The sequence below is a fragment of the Oryzias latipes genome, chromosome 13 (genome assembly GCF_053564925.1).
Source record: "Oryzias latipes strain Hd-rR chromosome 13, Olatipes_Hd-rR_3.1".
Taxonomy (NCBI): Eukaryota; Metazoa; Chordata; class Actinopteri; order Beloniformes; family Adrianichthyidae; genus Oryzias; species Oryzias latipes.
In genome coordinates this window covers 8,234,407-8,249,955 of record NC_136249.1, presented here as the reverse complement: position 1 = coordinate 8,249,955, position 15,549 = coordinate 8,234,407, and the positions used below count along the sequence as shown (strand labels likewise).

The 15,549-nt window shown below is 39.2% G+C and overlaps 16 non-coding genes across 16 annotated transcripts; all 16 read right to left on the bottom strand.

Moving 5' to 3' along the window:
- Positions 1 to 622: 622 nt before the first annotated feature.
- trnal-cag (transfer RNA leucine (anticodon CAG)) lies at positions 623 to 704 on the bottom strand. Its single transcript has one exon. It is a non-coding gene; the product is annotated as a tRNA-Leu (tRNA).
- Positions 705 to 1,625: 921 nt separating this feature from the next.
- On the bottom strand, positions 1,626 to 1,707 carry trnal-cag (transfer RNA leucine (anticodon CAG)). Its single transcript has one exon. It is a non-coding gene; the product is annotated as a tRNA-Leu (tRNA).
- Positions 1,708 to 2,628: 921 nt separating this feature from the next.
- On the bottom strand, positions 2,629 to 2,710 carry trnal-uag (transfer RNA leucine (anticodon UAG)). Its single transcript has one exon. It is a non-coding gene; the product is annotated as a tRNA-Leu (tRNA).
- A 920-nt stretch (positions 2,711 to 3,630) lies between these two features.
- On the bottom strand, positions 3,631 to 3,712 carry trnal-uag (transfer RNA leucine (anticodon UAG)). The gene has a single exon. It is a non-coding gene; the product is annotated as a tRNA-Leu (tRNA).
- Positions 3,713 to 4,617: 905 nt separating this feature from the next.
- trnal-cag (transfer RNA leucine (anticodon CAG)) lies at positions 4,618 to 4,699 on the bottom strand. Its single transcript has one exon. It is a non-coding gene; the product is annotated as a tRNA-Leu (tRNA).
- A 920-nt stretch (positions 4,700 to 5,619) lies between these two features.
- trnal-cag (transfer RNA leucine (anticodon CAG)) lies at positions 5,620 to 5,701 on the bottom strand. Its single transcript has one exon. It is a non-coding gene; the product is annotated as a tRNA-Leu (tRNA).
- Positions 5,702 to 6,489: 788 nt separating this feature from the next.
- Positions 6,490 to 6,571, bottom strand: trnal-cag (transfer RNA leucine (anticodon CAG)). Its single transcript has one exon. It is a non-coding gene; the product is annotated as a tRNA-Leu (tRNA).
- Positions 6,572 to 7,481: 910 nt separating this feature from the next.
- On the bottom strand, positions 7,482 to 7,563 carry trnal-cag (transfer RNA leucine (anticodon CAG)). Its single transcript has one exon. It is a non-coding gene; the product is annotated as a tRNA-Leu (tRNA).
- Positions 7,564 to 8,484: 921 nt separating this feature from the next.
- On the bottom strand, positions 8,485 to 8,566 carry trnal-cag (transfer RNA leucine (anticodon CAG)). The gene has a single exon. It is a non-coding gene; the product is annotated as a tRNA-Leu (tRNA).
- Positions 8,567 to 9,483: 917 nt separating this feature from the next.
- On the bottom strand, positions 9,484 to 9,565 carry trnal-cag (transfer RNA leucine (anticodon CAG)). Its single transcript has one exon. It is a non-coding gene; the product is annotated as a tRNA-Leu (tRNA).
- Positions 9,566 to 10,471: 906 nt separating this feature from the next.
- On the bottom strand, positions 10,472 to 10,553 carry trnal-cag (transfer RNA leucine (anticodon CAG)). The gene has a single exon. It is a non-coding gene; the product is annotated as a tRNA-Leu (tRNA).
- Positions 10,554 to 11,463: 910 nt separating this feature from the next.
- On the bottom strand, positions 11,464 to 11,545 carry trnal-cag (transfer RNA leucine (anticodon CAG)). Its single transcript has one exon. It is a non-coding gene; the product is annotated as a tRNA-Leu (tRNA).
- A 920-nt stretch (positions 11,546 to 12,465) lies between these two features.
- Positions 12,466 to 12,547, bottom strand: trnal-cag (transfer RNA leucine (anticodon CAG)). The gene has a single exon. It is a non-coding gene; the product is annotated as a tRNA-Leu (tRNA).
- Positions 12,548 to 13,335: 788 nt separating this feature from the next.
- On the bottom strand, positions 13,336 to 13,417 carry trnal-cag (transfer RNA leucine (anticodon CAG)). Its single transcript has one exon. It is a non-coding gene; the product is annotated as a tRNA-Leu (tRNA).
- Positions 13,418 to 14,327: 910 nt separating this feature from the next.
- Positions 14,328 to 14,409, bottom strand: trnal-cag (transfer RNA leucine (anticodon CAG)). Its single transcript has one exon. It is a non-coding gene; the product is annotated as a tRNA-Leu (tRNA).
- A 921-nt stretch (positions 14,410 to 15,330) lies between these two features.
- trnal-cag (transfer RNA leucine (anticodon CAG)) lies at positions 15,331 to 15,412 on the bottom strand. Its single transcript has one exon. It is a non-coding gene; the product is annotated as a tRNA-Leu (tRNA).
- Between the last annotated feature and the right edge of the window lie 137 nt (positions 15,413 to 15,549).

Genomic DNA, 15,549 nt, shown 5'->3' with positions numbered 1-15,549 from the left:
TCTTTGTTTGCTTTGCAATTTCAAAGCACCTTTCTTTCTTCTTTGTGTCCATTCTTACATTTTTATGACTCTGGTAGAAGATTTGGATTTGATTGTAAATAGAACAAAGTACAGAGGAACATATAGAGTAAGTGGCAAGTTGGCACATGAGGTGTAAGGCAGCCTGGATAGGAGATCCAGACTTTGATTGAATGAAGGATGGGAGTAATTGTCACCTCTGGTAACCAGTTTCAACTCCTAATGACTAAGTGAAACAGTCAAGAACTTGTAGCCTTCACTCAGTGTTGTAATCACAAATATGTCAGCCATATTTGCAATAATCAACAATGACTTTATGATTACCAGATTTGTTGAAAACAACTTCCATCAATGCTTATGGAAAAAAACAGACAAAATATCAGGAGGAGTTTTTAATGAATAGATTGATAACATATTGATTTGCCTTTGGTTAATTTGTAGCATGTGTGACAACAATGTTGAGAGCAAATAAAGTAAGTTTTGTCTGAATAAGTTAAAATGAAGCAAGCTATTAGTTGATGTTAATAGAGAATAAATGCAGAGCAGAGTTCCATTGATGAGGACACCAAGAGCCAGTATAGAAGTAGCCTGACTGTTGGCTGAATGTCAGAAGTGGGATTTGAACCCACGCCTCTTACGAGACTGCGACCTGAATGCAGCGCCTTGGACCGCTCGGCCATCCTGACATCCTCTACAAAAACCAATGCCGAGTGCAATACAAAGAAGACCTATGTGCTTAACAACTGCTTGTCTGCTCAGAAGGCAAAGAATGATTGGTGAAAACGGCCAAACCCTTTTTTAACTGAATTTACACTACTGAGAAGTTTTTTCTTGGTAAGGACCCATGATACTCAACAGTTACAATGTCGTGGAACTCTTGTCTGGTGGTAGCACCAGGATGTTCCGCAGTCTACGGTATTGAGGAAACCTTGAATGTTGATAGAAATGAATAGCCACTGTGTTTCAGCTCCACATTAACTGCTGCTTCTTTGTTTGCTTTGCAATTTCAAAGCACGTATCTCCTTCTTTGTGTCCATTCTTACATTTTTATGACTCTGGTAGAAGATTTGGATTTGATTGTAAATAGAACAAAGTACAGAGGAACATATAGAGTAAGTGGCAAGTTGGCACATGAGGTGTAAGGCAGCCTGGATAGGAGATCCAGACTTTGATTGAATGAAAGATGGGAGTAATTGTCACCTCTGGTAACCAGTTTCAACTCCTAATGACTAAGTGAAACAGTCAAGAACTCGTAGCCTTCGCTCAGTGTTGTAATCACAAATATGTCAGCCATATTTGCAATAATAAACAATGACTTTATGAATACCAGATTTGTTGAAAACAACTTCCATAAATGCTTATGGAAAAAAACAGACAAAATATCAGGAGGAGTTTTTAATGAATAGATTGATAACATGTTGATTTGCCTTTGGTTAATATGTAGCATGTGTGACAACAATGTTGAGAGCAAATAAAGTAAGTTTTGTCTGAATAAGTTAAAATGAAGCAAGCTATTAGTTGATGTTAATAGAGAACAAATGCAGAACAGAGTTCCATTGATGAAGACACCAATAGACAGTATAGAAGTAGCCTGACTGTTGGCTGAATGTCAGAAGTGGGATTTGAACCCACGCCTCTTACGAGACTGCGACCTGAACGCAGCGCCTTGGACCGCTCGGCCATCCTGACATCCTCTATAAAAACCAATGCCGAGTGCAATACAAAGAAGACCTATGTGCTTAACAACTGCTTGTCTGCTCAGAAGGCAAAGAATGATTGGTGAAAACGGCCAAACCCTTTTTTAACTGAATTTACACTACTGAGAAGTTTTTTCTTGGTAAGGACCCATGATACTCAACAGTTACAATGTCGTGGAACTCTTGTCTGGTGGTAGCACCAGGATGTTCCGCAGTCTACGGTATTGAGGAAACCTTGAATGTTGATAGAAATGAATAGCCACTGTGTTTCAGCTCCACATTAACTGCTGCTTCTTTGTTTGCTTTGCAATTTCAAAGCACGTATCTCCTTCTTTGTGTCCATTCTTACATTTTTATGACTCTGGTAGAAGATTTGGATTTGATTGTAAATAGAACAAAGTACAGAGGAACATATAGAGTAAGTGGCAAGTTGGCACATGAGGTGTAAGGCAGCCTGGATAGGAGATCCAGACTTTGATTGAATGAAAGATGGGAGTAATTGTCACCTCTGGTAACCAGTTTCAACTCCTAATGACTAAGTGAAACAGTCAAGAACTCGTAGCCTTCGCTCAGTGTTGTAATCACAAATATGTCAGCCATATTTGCAATAATAAACAATGACTTTATGAATACCAGATTTGTTGAAAACAACTTCCATAAATGCTTATGGAAAAAAACAGACAAAATATCAGGAGGAGTTTTTAATGAATAGATTGATAACATGTTGATTTGCCTTTGGTTAATATGTAGCATGTGTGACAACAATGTTGAGAGCAAATAAAGTAAGTTTTGTCTGAATAAGTTAAAATGAAGCAAGCTATTAGTTGATGTTAATAGAGAACAAATGCAGAACAGAGTTCCATTGATGAAGACACCAAAAGCCAGTATAGAAGTAGCCTGACTGTTGGCTGAATGTCAGAAGTGGGATTTGAACCCACGCCTCTTACGAGACTGCGACCTAAACGCAGCGCCTTGGACCGCTCGGCCATCCTGACATCCTCTACAAAAGCCAATGGCGAGTGCAATACAAAGAAGACCTATGTGCGTAACAACTGCTTGTCTGCTCAGAAGGCAAAGAATGATTGGTGAAAACGGCCAAAGCCTTTTTTAACTGAATTCACACTACTGAGAAGTTTTTTTTTGGTAAGGACCCATGATACTCAACAGTTACAATGTCGTGGAACTCTTGTCTGGTGGTAGCACCAGGATGTTCCGCAGTCTAAGGTATTGAGGAAACCTTGAATGTTGATAGAAATGAAAAGCCACTGTGTTTCAGCTCCACATTAAATGCTGCTTCTTTCTTTGCTTTGCAATTTCAAAGCACGTATCTCCTTCTTTGTGTCCATTCTTACATTTTTATGACTCTGGTAGAAGATTTTGATTTGTTTGTAAATAGAACAAAGTACAGAGGAACATATAGAGTAAGTGGCAAGTTGGCACATGAGGTGTAAGGCAGCCTGGATAGGAGATCCAGACTTTGATTGAATGAAAGATGGGAGTAATTGTCACCTCTGGTAACCAGTTTCAACTCCTAATGACTAAGTGAAACAGTCAAGAACTCGTAGCCTTCGCTCAGTGTTGTAATCACAAATATGTCAGCCATATTTGCAATAATCAACAATGACTTTATGAATACCAGATTTGTTGAAAACAACTTCCATAAATGCTTATGGAAAAAACAGACAAAATATCAGGAGGAGTTTTTAATGAATAGATTGATAACATATTGATTTGACTTTGGTTAATATGTAGCATGTGTGACAACAATGTTGAGAGGAAATAAAGTAAGTTTTGTCTGAATAAGTTCAAATCAAGCAAGCTATTAGGTAATGTTAATAGAGAACAAATGCAGAGCAGAGTTCCATTGATGAGGACACCAATAGCCAGTATAGAAGCAGCCTGACTGTTGGCTGAATGTCAGAAGTGGGATTTGAACCCACACCTCTTACGAGACTGCGACCTAAACGCAGCGCCATGGACCGCTCGGCCATCCTGACATCCTCTACAAAAACCAATGCCGAGTGCAATACAAAGAAGACCTATGTGCTTAACTGCTTGTCTGCTCAGAAGGCAAAGAATGATTGGTGAAAACGGCCTTTCCTTTTTAAACTGAATTTACACTACTGAGAAGTATTTCTTGGTAAGGACCCATGATACTCAACAGTTACAATGTCGTGGAACTCTTGTCTGGTGGTAGCACCAGGATGTTCCGCAGTCTACGGTATTGAGGAAACCTTGAATGTAGATAGAAATGAATAGCCACTGTGTTTCAGCTCCACATTAAGTGCTGCTTCTTTGTTTGCTTTGCAATTTCAAAGCACGTATCTCCTTCTTTGTGTCCATTCTTACATTTTTAAGACTCTGGTAGAAGATTTGGATTTGATTGTAAATAGAACAAAGTACAGAGGAACATATAGAGTAAGTGGCAAGTTGGCACACGAGGTGTAAGGCAGCCTGGATAGGAGATCCAGACTTTGATTGAATGAAAGATGGGAGTAATTGTCACCTCTGGCAACCAGTTTCAACTCTTGATGACTTAGTGAAACAGTCAAGAACTCGTAGCCTTCGCTCAGTGTTGTAATCACAAATATGTCAGCCATATTTGCAATAATAAACAATGACTTTATGAATACCAGATTTGTTGAAAACAACTTCCATAAATGCTTATGGAAAAAAACAGACAAAATATCAGGAGGAGTTTTTAATGAATAGATTGATAACATATTGATTTGCCTTTGGTTAATATGTAGCATGTGTGACAACAATGTTGAGAGCAAATAAAGTAAGTTTTGTCTGAATAAGTTCAAATCAAGCAAGCTATTAGGTGATGTTAATAGAGAACAAATGCAGAGCAGAGTTCCATTGATGAGGACACCAATAGCCAGTGTAGAAGTAGCCTGACTGTCAAAAGGGGGATTTGAACCCACGCCTCTTACGAGACTGCGACCTGAACGCAGCGCCTTGGACCGCTCGGCCATCCTGACATCCTCTACAAAAGCCAATGGCGAGTGCAATACAAAGAAGACCTATGTGCTTAACAACTGCTTGTCTGTTCAGAAGGCAAAGAATGATTGGTGAAAACGGCCTTTCCTTTTTTAACTGAATTTACACTACTGAGATGTTTGTGTTGGTAAGGACCCATGATACTCAACAGTTACAATGTCGTGGAACTCTTGTCTGGTGGTAGCACCAGGATGTTCCGCAGTCTACGGTATTGAGGAAACCTTGAATGTTGATAGAAATGAATAGCCACTGTGTTTCAGCTCCACATTAAATGCTGGTTCTTTGTTTGCTTTGCAATTTCAAAGCACCTTTCTTTCTTCTTTGTGTCCATTCTTACATTTTTATGACTCTGGTAGAAGATTTGGATTTGATTGTAAATAGAACAAAGTACAGAGGAACATATAGAGTAAGTGGCAAGTTGGCACATGAGGTGTAAGGCAGCCTGGATAGGAGATCCAGACTTTGATTGAATGAAGGATGGGAGTAATTGTCACCTCTGGTAACCAGTTTCAACTCCTAATGACTAAGTGAAACAGTCAAGAACTTGTAGCCTTCGCTCAGTGTTGTAATCACAAATATGTCAGCCATATTTGCAATAATCAACAATGACTTTATGAATACCAGATTTGTTGAAAACAACTTCCATCAATGCTTATGGAAAAAAACAGACAAAATATCAGGAGGAGTTTTTAATGAATAGATTGATAACATGTTGATTTGCCTTTGGTTAATATGTAGCATGTGTGACAACAATGTTGAGAGCAAATAAAGTAAGTTTTGTCTGAATAAGTTAAAATGAAGCAAGCTATTAGTTGATGTTAATAGAGAACAAATGCAGAACAGAGTTCCATTGATGAAGACACCAATAGCCAGTATAGAAGTAGCCTGACTGTTGGCTGAATGTCAGAAGTGGGATTTGAACCCACGCCTCTTACGAGACTGCGACCTGAACGCAGCGCCTTGGACCGCTCGGCCATCCTGACATCCTCTACAAAAACCAATGCCGAGTGCAATACAAAGAAGACCTATGTGCTTAACAACTGCTTGTCTGCTCAGAAGGCAAAGAATGATTGGTGAAAACGGCCAAACCCTTTTTTAACTGAATTTACACTACTGAGAAGTTTTTTCTTGGTAAGTTTCAGCTCCACATTAAGTGCTGCTTCTTTGTTTGCTTTGCAATTTCAAAGCACGTATCTCCTTCTTTGTGTCCATTCTTACATTTTTAAGACTCTGGTAGAAGATTTGGATTTGATTGTAAATAGAACAAAGTACAGAGGAACATATAGAGTAAGTGGCAAGTTGGCACACGAGGTGTAAGGCAGCCTGGATAGGAGATCCAGACTTTGATTGAATGAAAGATGGGAGTAATTGTCACCTCTGGCAACCAGTTTCAACTCTTGATGACTTAGTGAAACAGTCAAGAACTCGTAGCCTTCGCTCAGTGTTGTAATCACAAATATGTCAGCCATATCTGCAATAGACAACAATGACTTTATGAATACCAGATTTGTTGAAAACAACTTCCATAAATGCTTATGGAAAAAAACAGACAAAATATCAGGAGGAGTTTTTAATGAATAGATTGATAACATATTGATTCGCCTTTGGTTAATATGTAGCATGTGTGACAACAATGTTGAGAGCAAATAAAGTAAGTTTTGTCTGAATAAGTTCAAATCAAGCAAGCTATTAGGTGATGTTAATAGAGAACAAATGCAGAGCAGAGTTCCATTGATGAGGACACCAATAGCCAGTGTAGAAGTAGCCTGACTGTCAAAAGTGGGATTTGAACCCACGCCTCTTACGAGACTGCGACCTGAACGCAGCGCCTTGGACCGCTCGGCCATCCTGACATCCTCTACAAAAACCAATGCCGAGTGCAATACAAAGAAGACCTATGTGCTTAACAACTGCTTGTCTGCTCAGAAGGCAAAGAATGATTGGTGAAAACGGCCAAACCCTTTTTTAACTGAATTTACACTACTGAGAAGTTTTTTCTTGGTAAGGACCCATGATACTCAACAGTTACAATGTCGTGGAACTCTTGTCTGGTGGTAGCACCAGGATGTTCCGCAGTCTACGGTATTGAGGAAACCTTGAATGTTTATAGAAATGAATAGCCACTGTGTTTCAGCTCCACATTAACTGCTGCTTCTTTGTTTGCTTTGCAATTTCAAAGCACTTATCTCCTTCTTTGTGTCCATTCTTACATTTTTATGACTCTGGTAGAAGATTTGGATTTGATTGTAAATAGAACAAAGTACAGAGGAACATATAGAGTAAGTGGCAAGTTGGCACATGAGGTGTAAGGCAGCCTGGATAGGAGATCCAGACTTTGATTGAATGAAAGATGGGAGTAATTGTCACCTCTGGTAACCAGTTTCAACTCCTAATGACTAAGTGAAACAGTCAAGAACTCGTAGCCTTCGCTCAGTGTTGTAATCACAAATATGTCAGCCATATTTGCAATAATCAACAATGACTTTATGAATACCAGATTTGTTGAAAACAACTTCCATAAATGCTTATGGAAAAAAACAGACAAAATATCAGGAGGAGTTTTTAATGAATAGATTGATAACATATTGATTTGCCTTTGGTTAATTTGTAGCATGTGTGACAACAATGTTGAGAGCAAATAAAGTAAGTTTTGTCTGAATAAGTTAAAATGAAGCAAGCTATTAGGTGATGTTAATAGAGAACAAATGCAGAGCAGAGTTCCATTGATGAGGACACCAATAGCCAGTGTAGAAGTAGCCTGACTGTCAGAAGTGGGATTTGAACCCACGCCTCTTACGAGACTGCGACCTGAACGCAGCGCCTTGGACCGCTCGGCCATCCTGACATCCTCTACAAAAACCAATGGCAATTGCAATACAAAGAAGACCTATGTGCTTAACAACTGCTTGTCTGTTCAGAAGGCAAAGAATGATTGGTGAAAACGGCCAAAGCCTTTTTTAACTGAATTTACACTACTGAGATGTTTGTGTTGGTAAGGACCCATGATACTCAACAGTTACAATGTCGTGGAACTCTTGTCTGGTGGTAGCACCAGGATGTTCCGCAGTCTACGGTATTGAGGAAACCTTGAATGTTGATAGAAATGAATAGCCACTGTGTTTCAGCTCCACATTAAATGCTGCTTCTTTGTTTGCTTTGTAATTTCAAAGCACCTTTCTCTCTTCTTTGTGTCCATTCTTACATTTTTATGACTCTGGTAGAAGATTTGGATTTGATTGTAAATAGAACAAAGTACAGAGGAACATATAGAGTAAGTGGCAAGTTGGCACATGAGGTGTAAGGCAGCCTGGATAGGAGATCCAGACTTTGATTGAATGAAGGATGGGAGTAATTGTCACCTCTGGTAACCAGTTTCAACTCCTAATGACTAAGTGAAACAGTCAAGAACTTGTAGCCTTCACTCAGTGTTGTAATCACAAATATGTCAGCCATATTTGCAATAATCAACAATGACTTTATGATTACCAGATTTGTTGAAAACAACTTCCATCAATGCTTATGGAAAAAAACAGACAAAATATCAGGAGGAGTTTTTAATGAATAGATTGATAACATTTTGATTTGCCTTTGGTTAATTTGTAGCATGTGTGACAACAATGTTGAGAGCAAATAAAGTAAGTTTTGTCTGAATAAGTTAAAATGAAGCAAGCTATTAGTTGATGTTAATAGAGAATAAATGCAGAGCAGAGTTCCATTGATGAGGACACCAAGAGCCAGTATAGAAATAGCCTGACTGTTGGCTGAATGTCAGAAGTGGGATTTGAACCCACGCCTCTTACGAGACTGCGACCTGATCGCAGCGCCTTGGACCGCTCGGCCATCCTGACATCCTCTACAAAAACCAATGCCGAGTGCAATACAAAGAAGACCTATGTGCTTAACAACTGTCTGCTCAGAAGGCAAAGAATGATTGGTGAAAACGGCCAAACCCTTTTTTAACTGAATTTACACTACTGAGAAGTTTTTTCTTGGTAAGGACCCATGATACTCAACAGTTACAATGTCGTGGAACTCTTGTCTGGTGGTAGCACCAGGATGTTCCGCAGTCTACGGTATTGAGGAAACCTTGAATGTTGATAGAAATGAATAGCCACTGTGTTTCAGCTCCACATTAACTGCTGCTTCTTTGTTTGCTTTGCAATTTCAAAGCACGTATCTCCTTCTTTGTGTCCATTCTTACATTTTTATGACTCTGGTAGAAGATTTGGATTTGATTGTAAATAGAACAAAGTACAGAGGAACATATAGAGTAAGTGGCAAGTTGGCACATGAGGTGTAAGGCAGCCTGGATAGGAGATCCAGACTTTGATTGAATGAAAGATGGGAGTAATTGTCACCTCTGGTAACCAGTTTCAACTCCTAATGACTAAGTGAAACAGTCAAGAACTCGTAGCCTTCGCTCAGTGTTGTAATCACAAATATGTCAGCCATATTTGCAATAATCAACAATGACTTTATGAATACCAGATTTGTTGAAAACAACTTCCATCAATGCTTATGGAAAAAAACAGACAAAATATCAGGAGGAGTTTTTAATGAATAGATTGATAACATATTGATTTGCCTTTGGTTAATTTGTAGCATGTGTGACAACAATGTTGAGAGCAAATAAAGTAAGTTTTGTCTGAATAAGTTAAAATGAAGCAAGCTATTAGTTGATGTTAATAGAGAATAAATGCAGAGCAGAGTTCCATTGATGAGGACACCAAGAGCCAGTATAGAAGTAGCCTGACTGTTGGCTGAATGTCAGAAGTGGGAATTGAACCCACGTCTCTTACGAGGCTGCCACCTGAACGCAGCGCCTTGGACCGCTCGGCCATCCTGACATCCTCTACAAAAACCAATGCCGAGTGCAATACAAAGAAGACCTATGTGCTTAACAACTGCTTGTCTGTTCAGAAGGCAAAGAATGATTGGTGAAAACGGCCTTTCCTTTTTTAACTGAATTTACACTACTGAGATGTTTGTGTTGGTAAGGACCCATGATACTCAACAGTTACAATGTCGTGGAACTCTTGTCTGGTGGTAGCACCAGGATGTTCCGCAGTCTACGGTATTGAGGAAACCTTGAATGTTGATAGAAATGAATAGCCACTGTGTTTCAGCTCCACATTAAATGCTGCTTCTTTGTTTGCTTTGCAATTTCAAAGCACGTATCTCCTTCTTTGTGTCCATTCTTACATTTTTATGACTCTGGTAGAAGATTTGGATTTGATTGTAAATAGAACAAAGTACAGAGGAACATATAGAGTAAGTGGCAAGTTGGCACATGAGGTGTAAGGCAGCCTGGATAGGAGATCCAGACTTTGATTGAATGAAAGATGGGAGTAATTGTCACCTCTGGCAACCAGTTTCAACTCCTAATGACTAAGTGAAACAGACATTCGCTCAGTGTTGTAATCACAAATATGTCAGCCATATCTGCAATAATAAACAATGACTTTATGAATACCAGATTTGTTGAAAACAACTTCCATCAATGCTTATGGAAAAAAACAGACAAAATATCAGGAGGAGTTTTTAATGAATAGATTGATAACATATTGATTTGCCTTTGGTTAATTTGTAGCATGTGTGACAACAATGTTGAGAGCAAATAAAGTAAGTTTTGTCTGAATAAGTTAAAATGAAGCAAGCTATTAGTTGATGTTAATAGAGAATAAATGCAGAGCAGAGTTCCATTGATGAGGACACCAAGAGCCAGTATAGAAGTAGCCTGACTGTTGGCTGAATGTCAGAAGTGGGATTTGAACCCACGCCTCTTACGAGACTGCGACCTGAACGCAGCGCCTTGGACCGCTCGGCCATCCTGACATCCTCTACAAAAACCAATGCCGAGTGCAATACAAAGAAGACCTATGTGCTTAACAACTGCTTGTCTGCTCAGAAGGCAAAGAATGATTGGTGAAAACGGCCAAACCCTTTTTTAACTGAATTTACACTACTGAGAAGTTTTTTCTTGGTAAGGACCCATGATACTCAACAGTTACAATGTCGTGGAACTCTTGTCTGGTGGTAGCACCAGGATGTTCCGCAGTCTACGGTATTGAGGAAACCTTGAATGTAGATAGAAATGAATAGCCACTGTGTTTCAGCTCCACATTAAGTGCTGCTTCTTTGTTTGCTTTGCAATTTCAAAGCACGTATCTCCTTCTTTGTGTCCATTCTTACATTTTTAAGACTCTGGTAGAAGATTTGGATTTGATTGTAAATAGAACAAAGTACAGAGGAACATATAGAGTAAGTGGCAAGTTGGCACACGAGGTGTAAGGCAGCCTGGATAGGAGATCCAGACTTTGATTGAATGAAAGATGGGAGTAATTGTCACCTCTGGCAACCAGTTTCAACTCTTGATGACTTAGTGAAACAGTCAAGAACTCGTAGCCTTCGCTCAGTGTTGTAATCACAAATATGTCAGCCATATTTGCAATAATAAACAATGACTTTATGAATACCAGATTTGTTGAAAACAACTTCCATAAATGCTTATGGAAAAAAACAGACAAAATATCAGGAGGAGTTTTTAATGAATAGATTGATAACATATTGATTTGCCTTTGGTTAATATGTAGCATGTGTGACAACAATGTTGAGAGCAAATAAAGTAAGTTTTGTCTGAATAAGTTCAAATCAAGCAAGCTATTAGGTGATGTTAATAGAGAACAAATGCAGAGCAGAGTTCCATTGATGAGGACACCAATAGCCAGTGTAGAAGTAGCCTGACTGTCAAAAGGGGGATTTGAACCCACGCCTCTTACGAGACTGCGACCTGAACGCAGCGCCTTGGACCGCTCGGCCATCCTGACATCCTCTACAAAAGCCAATGGCGAGTGCAATACAAAGAAGACCTATGTGCTTAACAACTGCTTGTCTGTTCAGAAGGCAAAGAATGATTGGTGAAAACGGCCTTTCCTTTTTTAACTGAATTTACACTACTGAGATGTTTGTGTTGGTAAGGACCCATGATACTCAACAGTTACAATGTCGTGGAACTCTTGTCTGGTGGTAGCACCAGGATGTTCCGCAGTCTACGGTATTGAGGAAACCTTGAATGTTGATAGAAATGAATAGCCACTGTGTTTCAGCTCCACATTAAATGCTGGTTCTTTGTTTGCTTTGCAATTTCAAAGCACCTTTCTTTCTTCTTTGTGTCCATTCTTACATTTTTATGACTCTGGTAGAAGATTTGGATTTGATTGTAAATAGAACAAAGTACAGAGGAACATATAGAGTAAGTGGCAAGTTGGCACATGAGGTGTAAGGCAGCCTGGATAGGAGATCCAGACTTTGATTGAATGAAGGATGGGAGTAATTGTCACCTCTGGTAACCAGTTTCAACTCCTAATGACTAAGTGAAACAGTCAAGAACTTGTAGCCTTCGCTCAGTGTTGTAATCACAAATATGTCAGCCATATTTGCAATAATCAACAATGACTTTATGAATACCAGATTTGTTGAAAACAACTTCCATCAATGCTTATGGAAAAAAACAGACAAAATATCAGGAGGAGTTTTTAATGAATAGATTGATAACATGTTGATTTGCCTTTGGTTAATATGTAGCATGTGTGACAACAATGTTGAGAGCAAATAAAGTAAGTTTTGTCTGAATAAGTTAAAATGAAGCAAGCTATTAGTTGATGTTAATAGAGAACAAATGCAGAACAGAGTTCCATTGATGAAGACACCAATAGCCAGTATAGAAGTAGCCTGACTGTTGGCTGAATGTCAGAAGTGGGATTTGAACCCACGCCTCTTACGAGACTGCGACCTGAACGCAGCGCCTTGGACCGCTCGGCCATCCTGACATCCTCTACAAAAACCAATGCCGAGTGCAATACAAAGAAGACCTATGTGCTTAACAACTGCTTGTCTGCTCAGAAGGCAAAGAATGATTGGTGAAAACGGCCAAACCCTTTTTTAACTGAATTTACACTACTGAGAAGTTTTTTCTTGGTAAGTTTCAGCTCCACATTAAGTGCTGCTTCTTTGTTTGCTTTGCAATTTCAAAGCACGTATCTCCTTCTTTGTGTCCATTCTTACATTTTTAAGACTCTGGTAGAAGATTTGGATTTGATTGTAAATAGAACAAAGTACAGAGGAACATATAGAGTAAGTGGCAAGTTGGCACACGAGGTGTAAGGCAGCCTGGATAGGAGATCCAGACTTTGATTGAATGAAAGATGGGAGTAATTGTCACCTCTGGCAACCAGTTTCAACTCTTGATGACTTAGTGAAACAGTCAAGAACTCGTAGCCTTCGCTCAGTGTTGTAATCACAAATATGTCAGCCATATCTGCAATAGACAACAATGACTTTATGAATACCAGATTTGTTGAAAACAACTTCCATAAATGCTTATGGAAAAAAACAGACAAAATATCAGGAGGAGTTTTTAATGAATAGATTGATAACATATTGATTCGCCTTTGGTTAATATGTAGCATGTGTGACAACAATGTTGAGAGCAAATAAAGTAAGTTTTGTCTGAATAAGTTCAAATCAAGCAAGCTATTAGGTGATGTTAATAGAGAACAAATGCAGAGCAGAGTTCCATTGATGAGGACACCAATAGCCAGTGTAGAAGTAGCCTGACTGTCAAAAGTGGGATTTGAACCCACGCCTCTTACGAGACTGCGACCTGAACGCAGCGCCTTGGACCGCTCGGCCATCCTGACATCCTCTACAAAAACCAATGCCGAGTGCAATACAAAGAAGACCTATGTGCTTAACAACTGCTTGTCTGCTCAGAAGGCAAAGAATGATTGGTGAAAACGGCCAAACCCTTTTTTAACTGAATTTACACTACTGAGAAGTTTTTTCTTGGTAAGGACCCATGATACTCAACAGTTACAATGTCGTGGAACTCTTGTCTGGTGGTAGCACCAGGATGTTCCGCAGTCTACGGTATTGAGGAAACCTTGAATGTTTATAGAAATGAATAGCCACTGTGTTTCAGCTCCACATTAACTGCTGCTTCTTTGTTTGCTTTGCAATTTCAAAGCACTTATCTCCTTCTTTGTGTCCATTCTTACATTTTTATGACTCTGGTAGAAGATTTGGATTTGATTGTAAATAGAACAAAGTACAGAGGAACATATAGAGTAAGTGGCAAGTTGGCACATGAGGTGTAAGGCAGCCTGGATAGGAGATCCAGACTTTGATTGAATGAAAGATGGGAGTAATTGTCACCTCTGGTAACCAGTTTCAACTCCTAATGACTAAGTGAAACAGTCAAGAACTCGTAGCCTTCGCTCAGTGTTGTAATCACAAATATGTCAGCCATATTTGCAATAATCAACAATGACTTTATGAATACCAGATTTGTTGAAAACAACTTCCATAAATGCTTATGGAAAAAAACAGACAAAATATCAGGAGGAGTTTTTAATGAATAGATTGATAACATATTGATTTGCCTTTGGTTAATTTGTAGCATGTGTGACAACAATGTTGAGAGCAAATAAAGTAAGTTTTGTCTGAATAAGTTAAAATGAAGCAAGCTATTAGGTGATGTTAATAGAGAACAAATGCAGAGCAGAGTTCCATTGATGAGGACACCAATAGCCAGTGTAGAAGTAGCCTGACTGTCAGAAGTGGGATTTGAACCCACGCCTCTTACGAGACTGCGACCTGAACGCAGCGCCTTGGACCGCTCGGCCATCCTGACATCCTCTACAAAAACCAATGGCAATTGCAATACAAAGAAGACCTATGTGCTTAACAACTGCTTGTCTGTTCAGAAGGCAAAGAATGATTGGTGAAAACGGCCAAAGCCTTTTTTAACTGAATTTACACTACTGAGATGTTTGTGTTGGTAAGGACCCATGATACTCAACAGTTACAATGTCGTGGAACTCTTGTCTGGTGGTAGCACCAGGATGTTCCGCAGTCTACGGTATTGAGGAAACCTTGAATGTTGATAGAAATGAATAGCCACTGTGTTTCAGCTCCACATTAAATGCTGCTTCTTTGTTTGCTTTGTAATTTCAAAGCACCTTTCTCTCTTCTTTGTGTCCATTCTTACATTTTTATGACTCTGGTAGAAGATTTGGATTTGATTGTAAATAGAACAAAGTACAGAGGAACATATAGAGTAAGTGGCAAGTTGGCACATGAGGTGTAAGGCAGCCTGGATAGGAGATCCAGACTTTGATTGAATGAAGGATGGGAGTAATTGTCACCTCTGGTAACCAGTTTCAACTCCTAATGACTAAGTGAAACAGTCAAGAACTTGTAGCCTTCACTCAGTGTTGTAATCACAAATATGTCAGCCATATTTGCAATAATCAACAATGACTTTATGATTACCAGATTTGTTGAAAACAACTTCCATCAATGCTTATGGAAAAAAACAGACAAAATATCAGGAGGAGTTTTTAATGAATAGATTGATAACATTTTGATTTGCCTTTGGTTAATTTGTAGCATGTGTGACAACAATGTTGAGAGCAAATAAAGTAAGTTTTGTCTGAATAAGTTAAAATGAAGCAAGCTATTAGTTGATGTTAATAGAGAATAAATGCAGAGCAGAGTTCCATTGATGAGGACACCAAGAGCCAGTATAGAAATAGCCTGACTGTTGGCTGAATGTCAGAAGTGGGATTTGAACCCACGCCTCTTACGAGACTGCGACCTGATCGCAGCGCCTTGGACCGCTCGGCCATCCTGACATCCTCTACAAAAACCAATGCCGAGTGCAATACAAAGAAGACCTATGTGCTTAACAACTGTCTGCTCAGAAGGCAAAGAATGATTGGTGAAAACGGCCAAACCCTTTTTTAACTGAATTTACACTACTGAGAAGTTT